Source organism: Corvus brachyrhynchos, unplaced genomic scaffold (genome assembly GCF_000691975.1).
Source record: "Corvus brachyrhynchos isolate BGI_N302 unplaced genomic scaffold, ASM69197v1 scaffold21, whole genome shotgun sequence".
Classification (NCBI taxonomy): Eukaryota; Metazoa; Chordata; class Aves; order Passeriformes; family Corvidae; genus Corvus; species Corvus brachyrhynchos.
In genome coordinates this window covers 887711-900453 of record NW_008236924.1, presented here as the reverse complement: position 1 = coordinate 900453, position 12743 = coordinate 887711, and the positions used below count along the sequence as shown (strand labels likewise).

The following is a 12743-nucleotide window of genomic DNA, read 5'->3' as shown; positions in this document are numbered from 1 at the left end:
TTTCACGCATCACGCTCGTCCGCCGGGCGTTAATCGCAAATTCTGCTCTGCAAAGGGTCCCCACAGAGGGTGGAGGGAGGAAGTCGGAGGAGCTCCTCTCCTCATTGGCGAAACAGCCTCCCCCTTCTCCTCCTCCCGAGGTCTCTTTTATTTATACACGCACACACACACGCGTGCACATCCCTCGGCCCCGGGATTTGCTCCACACTCGGGTCCGAGGAGGCTGGACCCCCTCCCAGCTGGGCTGGGGGTTGCACAGGGCACTGCTGAGATGCACTAGAGGAGTAGAGCAGGGGCTTGGCTGCAGCCCAGCCCTGGCACAGCCTTGCCTCTCCTTTTGATTTTATTTTATTTTTTTTTCCCCTCCTCCCCTCCACTTCATTTCTTTCTCTCCCTCTTTCGCCTTTAAGTGGAAAAGCCTTGCCAGCTGGGGAAGGCTGGGAGGGCAGGGAGAGCCTCAGCAGGCAGCAGATAGAGAGTGCGGAGGAGGAAGAGAGGAAGGAATTTCGGGGCGGCCTTCGCCGGTGGGACGTGCGGCGCAGGCACTCGGCCGGTGGGACCCTGCCCAAGGTAAGCTCTCGTGTCGCCCACCCGGGGGCTGACTCGCCCTCCTGCTCAGCTCTGGCTGTCCGCATGGCAAACATCGTATTGGAGCTGCTACAGTCCCAAGGGACCCTGTCCCTGAGCCAGCCCGGTTGCTCTGGAGCTGGCTTTGCCCCCCTCCAAGAGGTTGGCAGCCCAATACGCTCCCCCGAGCTCTGGGGAGACGGTGTTTGGTGGAAAGCAGCTGAATTCTGTGGCATCCCATGGGAAAAATCGTTCCACCAGCTCTCACCAGGTCCTGGACCCAGGTAGCTGAGAGAAGCCAACGGGATGCTGCGGTTGTAGGGAAGGAAGGGGGGTCCCCACTGCAGTGGGAGTAGGGCCCAGGTGATCTCTGCTTCTCCCTGGATCAGGGGCTTGCCCTGGCTCTCCAGGCTGGTGGGTGGGAGGGCTGGAGTGTGCATGGGGGAGAGGCTGCCCACCACCCCTGACAGCGAGATGTCCTGTCATCCTTCCGAGGCGTGAGTGTCCCCCATGGCAGAGCAGTGTCGCCCCAGGGTCAGCCTGTCCAAACATGTCCATGGCCATCCCTAAAAGCAGATTGCTCCAGGACAATGTCCTTGGACCTCAGTCTGTGGCTGCGGTGGGGCTCCTGTGCCTGTGCACCATGGAGAGGGACATCTGCAAGCCCTGCCCAGGGTCTGTGCCTGGGTGTGCTGGGTATTGGAAAGGGCAGAGCTTGGTAAAACCCTACTAGGCATGGATGGGGGCAACTACTCTGCTATCCCAAAAGCACAGGAGCTGAGGGCCTTGAACAGGACAGAGCTGACCTGGAGTGAAGCTCTGACAGCCCAGGGACAGGGGTTAGCATGACCTGCGGGGCTAACTGTGCTCACTGTGGTGCCACTGTGGGCTCAGAGTACCCAGCTCCTGCACTCACCTGCCAGTTGGGAGTCATTCAAAGAAGGATTTGTGGTGGAAAGGGATGTTGTGCTCCTCCATCCTGGTCCCAGAGCAAGTGGGGTTTATGATAAAGCCTTGGGTAAACAGCTTAAAGTAGTTGGTCTGGTGCGCAAAGCCTGTGTTGGCAGAGGCTTGGCATTCCCAAATCTTTTCAGAGGGTCTCCCACTGATGACAAGGACTAGCAACGTTGAGACCCAGTGCTTCCCAGGGGCCATTGAGGGATGGGTGGGAGGGTCATTTCCCACTCAGCACCCTGCAGGACAAGGTGCCTGTGCCTCCCATGCTCTCCGGAAAAGAGTGAGTTTCATGTGGTCACCATGAGCCAGTGTCAAGGACATGGCTCTGCCTGGCAGAGGACACAGGCCAGGCTGGCTTGGAGGGGGAGCTGCAAGGCAGCTGCCCGGGTTGGCAGCCCTTGCCAGGGTCTGACATGAGGCTTGGAGTCACTCCTTGAAGGGATGTCACCCAAGCTTGGGTGTGCTCTGGTTGTGGCAGCCACCAACCCTGGGCAATGTCCCTGAGCCCAGGAAGTATCCCTAAATCAGTCGGTGCATCAGGAGGGATCAGTGTTTTGGACAAGCACCAAGTCACAGCAACCCAATTGCAGCACGCAAAGGGCTTTTCTCTCTGCCTAAAGCCAGCTGTCCCTTCCTCCAGCTCAGGAGCATGGAGGGTCCTCATGGAAGGAGCATGCGAGGGGAAAACAGCCACTCAATTCCCTGCCCCTGGATCACCTCCTGCATCCCTGCACAGGACTGGGAGTGTGGGGTGCCCGTGGTCTGAATGGAAAGCACAGTGTGAACACAAGCATGGCCAGCTGCAGTACTGCAGTCAGGGAGAAGTTAGCCATGGCTTATTGTCCACAGTCCTGGGCGTTTCTTGTGGGCTCCTGCAGGGCTCTGGCCTGGCCTTGGCCCTCTGCAATCCCTACCTTAACCACGTGGGAGGTGGATAAGTACATCCTACACCCTGGGATGGCACCAAGCTGGGTGGGCAGCTGGTGTGCATGGGAGTGTGGGAGGATCCCAAGAGCTCCAGCAGAGTCCAGAACCAGCCAGAGTGGCTGTAGTGGACACACACCAGATTGCAGCATGGTTCCAGGAAACCCAAGCTCTTCCTGAGGGATGTGCTGAAAGGTGCATGGCTGGAGGCAGCTCAGAGAGGCAGGGTGAAGGGAGCGGGTCCTCCCCAGCAAGTGACACTGAGTACTTCAGCAGAGATGGACATGGAGTAGAGGGGCTCAGGGACAGCAGTGAGAATGGTGAGAAGTCCAGAAGAAGCTGCAAAGGACTGGGAGAGGGGTTGATGGGGCCCGTTGGTCACTGGGTGTTGTGGGAAGCTGACGCAGTCTTCATGCACAGGTCATCGCAGAGAGAAAAGAGCTTTTAGGAAAATATCTGCAGGCTTAAAGACAGGAGGCTGAGTTCCTTCAGCCTCACAAGTTTCAAAGGACATGTCAGGCAAAGCTCTGGCTGGGAAGACATGGGTGCAGCAACAGGACAATGACACCATGGTCACTTTCAGCCTCATTTTTGACGGGTCTGTGACAGGATTTCCAAGGCATTCAGAACAACAGTCAGGGAGAGGAGAGCACTGAGACCATCTCCAGGACTGAGGCAAGACAGGATTGTCTCAGTGAACACCAGAGGAAAGCTGAGACTAAGAAATGCTCCCTAGCTGTGGGAGTGATGCGATGCAAGAAGAGACCGTGTTGGCTGGATGTGGCTTTGGCCAAAGGACCAGCTGCTGTCAGAGGCTCCAGGCAGGGACTTCTCTGCCTGGTGCCCAAGGTTCCTTTGGCCTTGGTGTCTGATGGGAAGTGGGATGGGATTGCAATGCTGTCCATAGTGTCAGGCTGCAGCAAAGCATCTTCCTGGGATGGAGTGGCAAAGGGCAGGGAGCAGAGGAGCTGTGTGGTGGCTGAATCCCGTGGGAGCACGGCTGCCAGCGCTGGCAACTGGGGCTGCCTTTGACCCAGAGCTGGAAGGAGCTGGGGACCATGTGGGCTCGGGGTTGGCTGGATGTATCCTATCCCTGCAAGGGAGGATTGGAGCTGAACACTTCGTGGAGTTTGTTTGTTTGTACTTTAACCAAGGGAAAGAAATCCCCTGGAGAGGAGCTGCAGGGGGAGGGTATAGACTGGGTATTGTTTCCTGAGGGGCTGGAGCAGCTCCAGGAGGCTCCTTCCGCTCCACCAGGCAAATTGGACATAACGAGGCTTGTTTTAGGGGTGGTTGTTTCCCCTCCTCCTCTCCCCCATTGCCTAATTAGGGTTCCCAAGCTAAGCGCACCTCTGTCCTGTTCTGCTGCCACCGAGATGCCTCCTCCTGGAAGGGCAGCATGTTCCCAGCACCATGGGGAACACGGAGCAGACCCAGTTGTGACAGGGACACATGATGCAGATGAGGGGGTGCTGGGATGGGTCATGTGCTGAGCAAGGGGGTCCCATGGGTCCATTTTCCCCCAGCCTGATAGCAGGAGCTCTACAGTGATGTACTGGCCCTCACACCCTGCCTTTCCAGCATCCCTGGGTGCACGCCAGGCTCTACCATGCCCTGGTCTGTGTGTGTAACCTTCCCTTGCAACCACCAGCCTGCAGAACCAGAGGACCCTGGCGTGCAGAGCTTGTGCAGGGAGCAGGGAGCTCACAAAGCTCCCACAAAAAGGCTGGTGTCAGGACAGCCAGGGTGGTGCAGTGTGTGGTGTTTGTTCTGCACCCATGGATGGACTCATCCTCTGCAGGCCACGTCTGCAGGGGCACCTGCTCATCCATCCAGCAATTCACTAACACCCATCTTCCTTGGGCTCAGTAAGAGCCAGGGTGTGATGGAGCTGGCAGGAAGCTGTGGAGTGCAGGAGCTGGAGCAGGGAAGGGTTAGAGAATGCAGGGACATATCAGGGCACTGCACTGATTGTTAAACCCTGGAAATTCACCAGGAAACAGATGGAGCACCTTCTCTCTGCTGTGGAAGGGAACTGGTTGGCAGGTGCCCATGGGCAGCACAGGGGTGCTGCTCCTGAAGCAGCAGGAGATGGGCAATCCTGCTCCTCAGCCCCATCCTGCCAGGCCCTCTGCCTTCCCTCTTCCGGCCCAACTACCATGCGAAAGAGTCTGTGACTGAAATCTTAATGCTACCAAGACCCAGCAATTGGCACCAATTAAATTGCTACATTCATGTTTGAATTGCTTTAACTGGCGAGACACACTGTCTTATTTATACAAAAAAATATGTTTGCTTGTGGGTTTGTCTGAACTGGTGCCAGCAGAAAATACACCATTTCAAGCCCTGCACTCTGCAAGTTCATTCTCCTCTCCCAAGCTGGAAGTCACCTTGGTTTCAGCCTTTGCCAAGAAATGGTGGCAGAACAGAAACACTGCTTTCCTCGGGGCCGAGCACTGCAGGCACCATGAGAGGGGTCCCCTCCTCTCTCCCCACAGGCAGCTGCCAAGTTTCCTTCTCCAGCCTGGGAGCTGTTTGGGAGAATATGGCCTGATTCAGGAGCAGGACTCGGTGCCCATTTTAAAGCAGCACTCAGGGGGAGGGCAGGGGGTGCTAGCAGCTGTTGCTACCAAGTCCTGCCTCAGCTTCCCCTCTGGAGGTTCTGTCAGGTTTTGGGGTTAGGGGCTGTTTGCAGAGCACGGGTGCAGAGGGGAGCTGATTTCTGCTTTGTGACTGAGAGAAGTTGTAAAGAACCCTGCATGCAGGTTAGCAAGCATGGCTTATGCTGCCTGGCCAGAGCATGCAGGAGGAGGTTATCCATCTCTGCAGTCCTGGTGCTGAGTGCCACCATCCTGGTCTTCCTGCCCCACACATGAGCCTATGCAGGAGGGGGCAGAGTCAGCCCACGGCACCAAGAGCTGCACCAGAAGTTGCATTCTGCTCCCTCTCAGAAATCCAGAAGCAACAGGGCCAAACAAATAGCCCCCCTCTGAAAGCAGCATCTGCCCTTTGCACCCAGCACTGGCTGGCCCCATCCTTTCCCACCCTGGCCACAGTGCCTGCAGATAGGCAAGAGGTGCCCTGACCACAGGGATGGTGAGTGCCTAATCCCAGCCACGAGAGCCTAAAACCCCAGAACAAAGCAATTAAGCTCGGGTCCCTCAGAGGCAGCTGAGAGGAGCTGATGCATCCACAGAGATTATCTCCTCCTCCGCAGATCTCGGGGAAATGCTCACAAGAGGATCAGGTTGCTCAGCCTTTGCTGGGATGTGGGACTGGTAAGACCACAACACTCTGCCAGCTCCTGAGGCTTTGCAAAACCCCAACATCCTACTGGGACTTAGGATGGTTCTTTTTCTCATCCTGCCTCCCTTGCCCTCCCCTCACAGCTTATTAGTGGTTAATTAGAGCCAGCTGGGACCTTTGGCTCCAGCCCTGGCCCCACCAGAGCAGCCACCCTGGATCAGTGGCGGTGAGCAGGTGATGGAGGTGCTGACGTGCTGTGGATTGTTCTCCTCCCTCTGCAGACATCAGCAGAGTGCTTCCCTGGAATCACCATAGGAAAGCAGACACGGCTTTCTGGCAGCCATGGAACAAGAGTGAGGAAAGCCCTGGGAATGCCAGGACAATAGATAAGAAGCCAAGATGGTGCCTGATCTTGGTTCCATATCCCCTGCTTCCCTCACTCTCTGCTCTGGTGGGGAGAAGGAGCAGGTAAGCAGATGGACTCTGCTCAAGGCAGGCAACCCCCATCCAGTCTGACATGCCCAGGAGCTGGGATCCCCAAATATGCCAGTTTGGGGTGGAGGGATAGGAGAACCCTGAGTCACTCAGCCAGCCCCAAGGCTTTGCTACCCGGTTGGAGGGGCCAGTGGGATGCACAGAGAGCTGTGTGGGTCCTGCACTGTAGTTTGGGTGCCCTGCAGCCATGTTCATAATTGACATTGCTCACATGCTTGTGAAACAGTGTGGTGTATTCTCCCAGAAATGTCTTTGCTGTCAGGGGTAATGGAGAAGTTAGGGGACAGTCATGGACAGCCCTGGCTGGGCTGTGTTCGATCATTTAGAGCATCCTGTTGGACGAGAGCACTGGGAAGGGCTGAAATGCTCCCAAGGGGAACATTTGTACCTCCCTAGGGGGGTCACTGCACTACAAGGGGTGAGTCCTGAGTCTGCACAGGGCTGCTCCCCACACCTGGCATGAGCATCCCCAGACGTGCACAATGCCAGACTTAGGGCTGTGCTCCAAAATGCTGGCCAGCCTCCAGCACCACCCCAGACCAGTCCCAGAACCACCATGGCCCTGGCACACACTTTCTGCCCTAGGGAGATCAAGGTGGGCAGGATTTGACCAGGGCGAGAAGCCGGGGATGCAGCAAGGGACAGCTGGGCATTGCCCAGCATGTGGCAGCCATTCCTCCCAACACCCCCTCCCTCCTTCCCCAGGCCCAGGTGAACCCTGGTCCTCGCCCAGGGTTTTCCCACAGTCTGGGCCAAGCTTGCAGGCTCCGGGGAGCAGCCCCCAGGGTCTGGCCTTTCCTCCGAAAGCGGAAGCCGGGGAGCATGCGCAGCCGAAAGGGCCATGGATACCATCACTCGGGGCTGGGGAATTATTTATAACACTGGCACCTCTCCAAACAGATGTTTCTTTTTATTCTGAACTTGCACTAAATGGGTCACTCATTTCCTCCATCTCCCATGGGCTTAAAACAGAGGGGGAAAGAGGAGGGGATATGGGTGAGAGTGCAGGGCTCGCCCTGGTCCCACGTCCCTCTGTGCTGGCTCCTCACAGGGACGTGTTGTGGAGAGCCCAGGGCTGGAGATTTGCTGGATTCTGTGTGGGGACGTTGTGGTCCCCCCTCACTCAGAGAGGGAGGATGGCTGTGGTCAGACAGGGCTGCGTGGGGCTCGCCTGCCCACCCCATTCCTCACATGGCTGACTCCCGGGCAGCTGAATCACACTGCTGGGGCTCAGTGTGGACTTGTCATCCTCCTTGGCAGTCTCCCTCCCCCTGCTTCAGGGTCACAGTCCTCATTTTCAGCTTTCTGTCAGGTGCTGTCAAAGCCTGTGGCAGGCTGGCCAGGAGGAGGCTGGGTGTGCCACCTCATGTGCTGACATCTACTGCAGGACCCTCATGACCACACAACCACCTTCTCCAGGTGCCTCTGAGGCTGGGGACCAGAATCTGGGGTCCTGGGCAGGGGCTTTGGTAGTGTCAGATCTGCTCCCTGCCCCAGAGGTCAGTAGGAGAACCATCCCCTCCTGTGGGCACAGTGTCCCTGGGCTCGTCCCTCAGCTCATCCCCAGAGGTGGCATCTGCCCATGCTTTTCCCATCTCCTAGAGAGCTCAGTCCATACCAAGGCTGTGGCTTTAGTCACATCTTCACAGCCAAGGAGCTCTCACAAAACCACTCAGAGGGTTGTGGCATAAGTGACACTGCCTGTGCTTGCAAAACTTCACCTCTCCCAGACTGAAACACCCCCAGATCCAGCACATTGCCAGCAGGTACCCAGGGCTCTCAGCATTCCCCGGTCTCACAGTGTCTGGGTAAAGCCTCAGGGCCCCCTTAGACCAGGTGAGGAGGGTTTTGCCCCCAGGTGTTCATCCCGGGGCAGGGATGGTCTGTGGGGCACAGGGACTCCCCAGCCCTGCTGCTCCTCAGTCTGGTTTCGGATTTCCTACCTCTGTGTTTTATCAGCAGCCGTTTATGGGCTTTGGGATGACAGGCTCCCCATGTGTGTGCCCTGCCCAATTCTAGCCTTTTGCTGGGAAAAAGAAAAAGGGCTCTGTGATGATAATCTGGCCTGTGAGTAAACACGGTGTCATGGGAGCTGAGGGACCCCAGAGGAGAGATGTTGTAACTCCGGACAATTCTAGCCAAGGGAAAAAAAAAAAAAACAACCACTCAGTTTTATTTAGATTAAAGGGTGGGAAAGAAGCAGTTGCAGAGGCCAGAGGGAGGGTGGCAGAGGAAAACAGGACAAGCCAAGAAGTTTCACTGCCGGACAAGCAAGGTTTGGGTTTCAGGGGTCACCAGCCTTTGCTCAGGGAGCCTTTTCCCTTCAAAAGCGGGGGGTGGTGTCCCCCTCCCCCTGCCAGGAAAGCCTTTGCTCCCTGGCTGCGAGCAGTATTGATCATGGGATCCATACGGGGAAATTTTTATTGTATATGGGCACCCATGATCTCACTTAATGACTCAGATGCGCTTAGACAAAGAAGAAATAAAGTATATTTGACTTCCCACTAATTTGCACCAGATGTCCCTTGCCTGCTTGGCAGGGCAGCAGGGCCATTGAGCATTGTGGGAGTGCCTGGAAGCACAGCCCTGCTAGAAAAGGGGCTAGAAATAGAAATCCAGAGAAAGGGAAAGGATTGGCGGCTGTGTGAGAGCTCCTTCCCGATCAGGCGAGGTGCCCTCGCAGGCAGGGCCAGCATCCAGCACCTCTGCCCAACAGCACAGGAGCAGCCATGAGGGCAAGGAGAGCATGGCCAGAGAGAAGAGCAATGTGGGGCAATGGATGCAGGAATTGCCCCTGGAAATACAAATAGAATTTGCTGAGAGGGGGCTGTTCACCCTGATTTCCAGCAAACAGCGCATCCTCTTACTGGTGACTAATGGTCTGTAGGGACCAGAGCTCCTGCCAAGGCAGCTGCCCGGGCAGCTGTGGCTGTTCTCCCCCTCCCCAGCATGCTGAGCCATCCCCTTCCCTGTGCACCAACTCTGCAGGCTGGTTCTCAGCTCCCACAGCTCTGGGGGTGCTTGTGGGACCCCCCCCCACACACTGGTTCTGCACAGGGCACTGGTTGTGGAGAGGCAAGAAACATGGTCTAGGCATGCTGGGGAGGAGGGCAGTGGACTGGAAGGACATCCTTGGAGTTCCTAACCCATCCTCTCCCATGGTTTACAACATTTACAGGGCTGGAAATGGCCCTGTCCCACATGATGCGTGCTTGGGGACAGGCAGTGCCATGCAGTGTCCGTGCCAGCAGTGGCTGCCATGTGTTTTCTGTCAGGATGCTGGGAGACACTCAGGGAGCAAGCGCAGAGGGAAGGGGGCTCAGAGGTGTGGCAGGGCACACAGAGCAAAGTCAGAGGAAATTCTTGCCTTGTTACCCAAAAATAGTGAAGACTGAACCCACACAGCATATTTTGGGTATTAGCAAAGGCATCTTAGGCTTACTAGCATTCTTAAAGAAGAGGGAGGTCTGGAGTGGGGGAATGTTAATGAATCAGTAGGGTTTGGTGATGCTGGAGCTGCTTAGCAAGGCATTCTGAGGTGCAAGGAGTGGTAGAGGTGGCTCCCTAAATTAAGGTGGTACCATCCCCAGTAGAGGCTGGATACAGCTTTTCCTCGTATCCAAAACCCTGGGCGTTGCCCTGCTCCTGCTGCAGAAACTCCTGTCCAAGTTCATCAGCCACAGAGGCATCAGTCCCCGGCTGCTCGAACGAGGGAGTGGGAGAGGAGGTGGAGGAGAAAGCTCAGCTGTCATCAGATTTGGGATGCAGGAGAAGTGGGAGTGGGCTGCTCTGGAAAAACTGTGTAGTCATGAGATGGGGAATCATGAGACTTGAATCCTGGTCCTGGCGCAGCTGTGGCCCTGGCCGTGCTGTTTGACCTCTGCTCTGGCCCTCTCGCCTGTGTCCTGTCTGTGGGATCACAGGCCGTCAGAGCCCTGTGCTCACTGCTGCGGCTGCTCTGGCATGGTGGGGTGACCCCTTTTATTCCATCCCCCAGAAACCCCCTGCAAGAGCACAAGGCTAGAGATGCTCAAACAGCATTCCAGCCCTGCCTGACCTCAGCCAGCCATGGGACGCTTTCCCTTGCCAGCTGGGAAAGCCAGCAGCCCCAGGGTTGGCTCAGCTCTCCTCATCTCTGCTGCAAACTCCGCTCTCTGCTCGGCCAGGCTGGTGTGATTACAGAGGGGAGATAAGGACAGGCAGTGTCTGTGTCACCAGTCAGGGACAGTTGCCTGTATCTGTGTCTTGTTTGGACTCCAAACCCTCCCAGACCTCTCAGTCCAGCAGTGCCCGGCTCCGGCCTCGCTGGGCGTAGTGCGGGGGCGAGCAGGGACGTGCTGACTGTCGGGGACCAGCCTCCCCCACGGCTCTTGGCCAAGCCCCGGGGTGACCCCAGGGACCTGAGCCCCCCCAGGACCCGAGCCCCTGGGGAGCACAGCCACCCCACAGGCATGTGGGGCTGAATGTGCTGTGGGGCTGTGTCACCCAGCCAGCGCGGCTGCCCTGAGAGCCAGCCGACCTCCTGTCTCCTCTCCCAGCCAAATTCCTCCTTTAGAATAATAAACAGTGCGGCTCAAGAGAAAAGCTCTGCCTGGCCAGGACTGGTTTGCCTTCACATTGCAGAGCTGGAGAGGGGCAGAGAGAAGGTCTGTACCAGTGCTGGAGGGGAGGGAAGGATGGTGAGGGGTATAACATGGGGATGGAGAGCTGGGACAGCACCTTGGTGGCTGTGAGGTGGGAGGCTGCCATGGAGCTGCAGGGCTGAGTGAAGGGTGCTGGACGTGGCATTGCTGCAGGAGCTCCCCAGCCTCCATGACTGTGCCCAGATGGGTGAAGGCGAAGGGTCTCATGGCTTGAAAATACTCAGGTCCTGGCCTCTGGGAAGGATGTAGGAGTCTGAGGGGCCTGTGGCACCCTGCTAACCCATAGGGGTGGGAAGAGACCACCCAAGGCAGCTGAGCATCGTGTAGGTGCTTGTGTTTGGGTCCCTGGTTGGGATAACATCTGTGTGCCTGCTTTTGGATCACTGAGTGGGGTTGCTCCTCCTTGTCTGGCACTCTTAATGGCACTTACAGTTCCTGCTAAGAACAAAAGCTGGGATTGAGGAGAGGAACGAGTGCTCTCAAGGCTGGCAGCGAGCTGGGTGCATTTGCATCCCTTGTGAAACGCCTGTGTGCACCCACATGTGCAAGCACACGCATCCCCGTGACAGCGAGAGAAAGGCTCGTCCCTCTGCCTCCCGCAGGACGGGCAGAGCTCACCCGGCGTCTCTGAGCATGCCTCTTGCTCCGGCCGGAGCAGACAAACAAGGGAGAGGTCACCACTCTTTGCGAGACGTTGCCACCCTCCCACTCTGCTTGGGAAGCATCTCCAAGAGAAATGCCTTTCTGCAAAACCAGCAGCTTTATTAAAACCAGCTAGGAACACAGCGGAGGCGGCCAGAGGCAGCAGGCGGAGGCTGTGGGGCTCTTGCTGCTCGCTGGAGCAGCACCCCTGCTCGCCCAGCGCCAGCACACACCCGTGCCCGGCTCCCTGATCCGGCAGGGCAGGGGTTTGCCCATCAGTGATCCTGCAGAGATCGCTGCTGGAGTGATCACTCCTGTCTGTGTGGGGACAAGAAGCCAAGATCTCGCCTGCAGCAGGACTGGCAGTGGCAGCCATGGAGCTGGACAGGCAGATAAAAGCTGGGCATGAGCTCGGGAGGATCTTAGCTGCTTACAGGCAGGTATCTGGGGGGTTGGGGTGGTGAATACAACCTGGCTTGGGCATGCAGGCAGGGAGGGGTGAAAGGAGAGGATCCCAGTTGTCCTTACAACTTTGAACATTGAATAATGGATGAATCACACACCTCTGCAAAGGAGAACGGGGAAACGAAAGTAATTGTTCTCATGGCACTGCCTCGGGGGGCAGAGATTAGATTGTCCATCCTCCTCTCTTCTGCAGCTCGGTGCTCTCTGAGGGTGGGTGCAGGGAGGTCACATTCATTTACAGGCTGAATTTCACCTCGGTCCTTTCATCCTACCCACCCCCAGCTCTTGCCCTAAGTGCTCTTATCCCCTCTGGCAAACGCAGAGAGAGAAAGAGTCGTAGAGTTTTTTCAGGAGGAGGGAGAGGGACGCTGCTGAATAAGTTGGAGACCTGGAAGGATTTGTGGTAGATCAAATTTTTGTTGAGCCAAAGCAAGAGAATAATAAAAACATCTGACAAGCGCACGTCATTTAAAAACCATTTCCTCCTTAACATCAAGCAGACCGGGAGGCCACTCCAGGGCCGAGAGGCAGCCGACAGCTCAGTAAGAGACGGTGCCTGGGGCCGGGTCAGCAATTCCAGATTTCCACTAGCCCTCCTTGAGCCTGGCAAGAGCTCCCCAGAGCACCGCTGGCATCACGGGTGGCTTCTCCTCGGGGTCTGCCCTGGGAGGTGGCCCAGCGGCAGGGCAGGAGCTCAGCCCTGGGTTGCAGCGTGGCTGAGCCGTGAGGTTCAGCTCCATGCAGGAGCATCCCCAAGTTCCCCAGTGAATTCATTTCCCCCAGGCTTTGCCCAGGCACAGAGAA

The 12743-nt window shown here is 57.0% G+C and overlaps 1 protein-coding gene across 4 annotated transcripts in view; it reads left to right on the top strand.

Moving 5' to 3' along the window:
* Nucleotides 1-39: 39 nt before the first annotated feature.
* PDGFRB (platelet derived growth factor receptor beta) overlaps nucleotides 40-12743 on the top strand; it is a 33086-nt gene continuing 20382 nt past the window's right edge. For 3 of the 4 annotated variants that reach the window (XM_017728099.1, XM_017728098.1, XM_008628912.2), the window contains exon 1: nucleotides 40-570. The gene's annotated coding sequence lies outside the window, so the exon portion shown is untranslated. The remainder of the gene's footprint in view (nucleotides 571-12743) is intronic. The other variant, XR_001859904.1, reaches the window with a different exon arrangement.